Here is a 6,031-nt window from a genome sequence, read left to right as displayed (position 1 = left end):
ATTCCAAGACTATAAGTCTGGGAGAATATAACTTTGCACTACTCAAAATAATTTTCGAAATGAAACTATGTGGTGAGGTAGTGACTGATGAAGATATGTTGGAAAAGACATTCTCCACCTTTCACCCTACCAACTTTTTGTTAGTACAACAATATAGAGAAATGGGCTTCACTACCTATACATCTCTAATAGCAAGATTGTTGCAAGCTGAGCAAAATCACGAATTGCTAATGAACAGTAGTGAAAGAGAGTTTACGAGGCCAACTCCATTACCACCAGCTAATGCACTACCAGCCGAAAGGGCTGATCTAGAAACCAACCGTGTCAAGAGAGGATATGGACATGGTGGATGGTCTAAGTTGTGCAATAATTGTGGAATGGACAACCATTTGGCTAAGAGATGCAGAACTCCTAAGTATCTAGCTACTCTTTATCAGCAAAGCTTTAAAAGAAAAGCTAAGATGGTTCGGAAAGATGAAGGAAAATTGTCAAATATGTTCTCATGGATCATGACAAGTGTGATCGTATGGATCACAAGAAAGGATGATCCAACAAAGCATAAGAGAATAGATCAGCATATGGAGTAAGACATGTTGACTCGACATCAAGCCCTTAGTGTTCTTACTTAGTTATTTCACACCTTATTATTTTCCTTTTAAACATTATTCACTTCCTTTGGTTGCTATCTTTGAAAGAATCAATAAATAAAAGCTTTTATATCATAAACAAAACGTCCATTCATGTGAATACCCTTATGATGTACAGTGGATTAAACCACATACATCTTAAGACACAAAATCTACGATCAAATATCCTATTACCTCAAAGGTACACAAAGAGAGGAGTGTACAATATAGAGGTCGTGTGCATTGTATTCACATTTGAGGCTATGTACACAAAGAGAGGACGTGTACAATAATCATTCTTATAAGTGAAAGACTTAAGAATTGATGAATGGATAGTTTCATAATGAATCCATGGGCAAAAGAAACAAAGTTTTTCCTTAAAGAGAAACCGCCCAAAAGAAGATTGTATGATGGCAAAGACTACAAGTCTTGGTAAAAGCTAAGTGAACTCACATCTAAAAGTATCCAAATATGATATGTCCATGGGGGTAAGTGTTAATCACTCCATGTAACATGGACATACACAATATTGAAACATCAAAGAGTTCACAAGAACAAAGATAGTCTTATCCCATTCGGACTAAACTAAGGATAAAGGAAAACATGTTACTTCAAAACGTCCAAGTGAATATAGATTAAAGTGCTCACGTCCCAAAATGGTTTGATAAACATTATATGATCATGGAGAATGTAGAATTCATCTCATGACTCAATGTGGACACGAATATTCATAATGAAAGGACAAGAACAAAAAGAAAAATCGCCTAAAAGGCTACATATCTTTACATGATTCACATTCTAAAAGTATTTTAAGAATGTATGATATGTCCATGGGGGAAGGATAAGAATAAAAACCCACCTTTTATTCTACATGGACAAACACGCACAGAAGTGAACATTGATACCCATCCCATTGACTAAACCGGGTCAAAGGCCAGACACATCTCATCTTAGCACATAAAGAAGTGCCATTTATAAATTCTATCGCTCCACCACAGAAATATAAGATGAGAGGATGGGAATAGATGTTGGATACATTTTATATAAGTTCCCCATGTTATTAAATACCTTGAGCTATCCACGGACAAGTTGATTAAAGCCTAGGTACACGGATAGTCACCTCAGTGAATCTGAACATCCAACATTAAGGGAAAGCTGGATAATAGAAAATTATATGGAATCAAAACATCCTTATATTGGCAAGATCCTCAGACTCTAGAATGAGTTCTAGAAGTCCATAAAGTTTATACAAAAGCTAGCTTAATACAATTGCCAGATTCCTGACCCGAATAGAATGACTAAGTCATTTTACCAGCTATGAATGCACCAAATAAGATTTGATGTTCAATAGAACACAATCAAGTTGCTACTGAATCTAAACAAGTTAGATCAATAAGTTCTAAAGATAAGATCCCTCGGATAAATATAGAAAGGTGCAAATGAAACCGTGGATGAGGGACTCCTAGACATAGTCGATCCAAAGATGGACAAACCTAAAAGCCGTGGCCACGGATGAGGAAACCATAAGATATGGTTGTATCTAAGGTACCTAATGATGCTTGGGACGCCAAGCTTCAGGGTATTAAAGGTCATAATAAAACCTCAATAAAGTTATGTCATGTCTAGGACACAAAAGGAACAAACGAGTACTCGAAGTTAACAATATACAATGCGCAATGTAGCACTTAAAGATCATGAGATCAATGAGGATCATGAGACCCACGTCCATAGATGAATGCATTCAACATGAGATTAAGATCAAATGGATAAGAAGACGTGGAGTTAAGAAAGAGAGGTTTTGGTCCTATAGTTCGGACACCTCTAGACAGAAAACCAGTTGGACAATGATTCTTTGTGAGTAAAAGAAATCAAACATGGTGAGATAGCCAAGTATAAGGCACGACCATATGCACAAGGATCTCACAAAGACCAGGAATCAATTATCAGGAGATAAGTTCCTTATGGTGGATGCAACAAACATTGAGATTCCTAGATAAGTCTGGCACATAAGAAAGAAAAACTTATACTTGCGGTTCAAGGATGTAAACCGCCTAATTATATAAGTCCACTGGATAATATATATATATAAGTCTCAGAGGATATAGAGTTGTCTAAAGCAACAAAGTTCTCGAGAACTAGAGTATACAAGAATATTTTGATCTAAAGAAAATATCCTAGGAACCTCTGGAGACACTTCCCAAAAGACTATCTAAAGAAAGCATTGAAATGAATGTTTTGGGAAAGATTAAGTTTTGGGACAAACACAGATTGTTTGGGATTACAAAGTAAGTATCTTAAATATACTTAGAGATGAAATCCTTGTGCATCAATAAGGCATATATAAAAGATGACAAAACATTAGGCATGAACCATTGTGTGAAGTCTATAAGGTTCATTGAATCTAAATGTTTACTATATAAATATGGCTAGCCCCATTGTATGGTAACATAGTCTCATAGTCCCTAGATCCGGACATAGACTCATTAGGTCATAAGAAGGACAAAGAAGTTGTACCTTAGTCTGGATACAAGCCAATGTAAGACCCATGGTCGAATGGTTTTCACTTGGTCCAAGTACTGACCCACTTTGTTCTAAGAAGGAACATGGTCACGAGACCACCTAAGATAGGTCACGGATCCTTTGATCCTAGATTGGACAGAGACATATTTCCTTGGTCTAGAAAAGACTCAAGGCACATCCGGATGTAAATATTCACAAGTGAAACTATTGTTAAGTTTAAACTTAGTACTATACATCTAAATAATTTCAAAGTGCAGTATGATCATATATGTTGTTAAATGATCAAACCATGAGGCATTGGAAATAAAACCATACATGTCCCTTGCCAAAGGTGCCATTGGCGTCTTGCCTTGATGTGTTTGTTATACACATACGAACATGAGCTTTGAACTAAGCTTAAGCTATGTCCAAATATAAAGGCAATGGGACAGGATTGAAATATCCTTTTATTATGTTTGAGATTATTTTATACTAACCAAACCCAAAGATGTGTTTGCTTGGTTTTGTTTTTGATTATGATACAGGTTATAACATTGGATCCATACATGGATAGTTCTCAAACAAGTAGTATGCACACGTTGGAAAACAAATATGAAGAAGTATGAGTCCAACCAAAGACATGTCAACCGGCTTCTTTACCATGTCTACAACAGCACCACGTCCATGAGACCTTTCTATCAGTCCAGGACGTGCACATTAGAAGACCAGCTCAGAGACTTGGCGCCCATGAAGTTACCACCAGTCTACTCATGCGCCAACCTCAAGAGCATATACAGAGGTACAAATCAGGGGAAGTGATACATGTTGTACTCTTTTTCCTTCACCATGGTTTTGTCCCACTGGGTTTTCCTGGTAAGGTTTTAATGAGGCAACACCAAGTAATTGGTAAAGTGTATCACGAGCCCAAAAAGGATTTGGTATCTGGCGAACTCAAGATGGATTCAACATCCAGGGGAAGTGTTATGAACCGACTGGTTCAGGTGGATGTTTATCCAAAAGATACTAGTAGGCTTTGGCCCATTAGTGGCCCATCTTGTTGTCCCTATATAAGGAGTTCATATTCGACATTAATAAGACACACACATTCACAACAATGACATAATTATAATGAAAAGAATCAAGAGTTTCCTAAATTGGTTACATGGACTTTATGTTACTAGGATCTGTTACTTATTGTTTTGTCAGTAATAGTAGGTAAGCCCATTACATTTAAAAATAAAAGCCCATTAAAAATTTTTTTAACTTTGCTTCACAAAAGTCAGTCCCCCAACTTCTTCGTAGTCAGATATTGAACACCAAACCTTGTCCTCGGGAAAAGTGTCTATTCCAGCCTGAACAATTTGGATCGTGCCAAATATAACCCAAACTAACGGTTAGTGTAAAATACGATCTGAACTCAATTAAATCTTTAAAAACCTGCCCGAACTTTTTAAAACGTGTATAAATCTATATTGAAATATTATTAAAAATTTGAAATTACATAAACTACTATTTTTCATCGTATTAAATTTTAAAACTTTGGTGATAATTTTTTCTGATTTATATAAATACATAACATGTTTTTACTTATTATATCTTCAATAAACTTATATATTACTAAAATATAAATAATAAAATATTTATAATTAAATTATCTTAGATATACTTAAAATTTTAAAGTTATTTATAAAAAATAAATGTAGATTATTTTTATTTTTAAAACTTAAGTGAATTTTTTTCAAAGTTATTATTATATATTTTGATATTTTTTTCAAAATTTTTGAAGTTATTTATATTTTTGAACCTTTTACCTTTCAAAATTGAACAAAATATTAAAATATATAATAATAACTTTTGAAAAAAATCACTTAAGTTTTAAAAATAAAAATAATCTATACAAGAAATTTTATAAATAACTTCAAATTTTTAATTATATTTAAGATCATGTAATTATAAATATTTTATTATTTATATTTTAGTAAAATATAAGTTTATTGAAGATATAATAAGTAAAAACATGTTATGTATTTATGTAAATCAGAAAAAATTATCACCAAAGTTTTAAAATTTAATACGATGAAAAAATAGTAGTTTATATAATGTCAACTTTTTTTAATAATATTTCAATGTAGATTTATGTACGTTTTAAAAAGTTCAAGTAGGTTTTTAAAATTTTAATTGAGTTCAGGTCGTATTTGGCACTAACCATTAGTTCGGGTTGTATTTGACACGATCCAAATTGTTCAAGTTGGAATAGGCACTTTTCCCCCTTGTCCTCACTCCTCAGTTGAATGATATCTACAACATATGCTGGATCAAGATGAGAGTCAAAAAAATTGATTGGGAAAGTAAAATTAATCAATTGCTCCAGAAAGTAATCAGATTACTGTTAGCACACGGAGGATTTCAGAAACCTTAAGTGTTCTCTCACTGTCATCGAATTGGCCCTACGTTGACAAGTGGTAAAAAGTCTATTGGTTATCCTACTTGGATATCCACAAAGAGGCAACTATTGGGTCTCAGGAATCTCATGTGAAGGAGACTGACAATAACATGTCTAAAGACCAAATTCAGCACAAAAATTGCCTATTTAAGCAGTAAACTTCAGGTTACATGGAGAATGAATGTCTATGCAGACTAGTTTTGATTCAATGGCTTCTTCTTTTGTTATATAGAAAATTTCTCATCAAGCCATTTTCGAAACATTTCTTTGTACTTTGTTCATCGTGCTTCATTTTTTTTTTTGTTCTTTACTTATAAATGATTCACATTACCTTTGTTACGTGTTTTGGTATTTGTTAAAAGATGAAACTTTCGGGGATGCAAAAGCAAGTCATGAGTCTCTACAAAAGGATTCTTACGAGAGTATATCAATCTTAACACAATCGTATCAACAGAGTTCCGCA

The sequence above is a fragment of the Raphanus sativus genome, chromosome 3 (genome assembly GCF_000801105.2).
Source record: "Raphanus sativus cultivar WK10039 chromosome 3, ASM80110v3, whole genome shotgun sequence".
Lineage (NCBI taxonomy): Eukaryota > Viridiplantae > Streptophyta > Magnoliopsida > Brassicales > Brassicaceae > Raphanus > Raphanus sativus.
Note: the sequence above shows the minus strand (reverse complement) of the source record.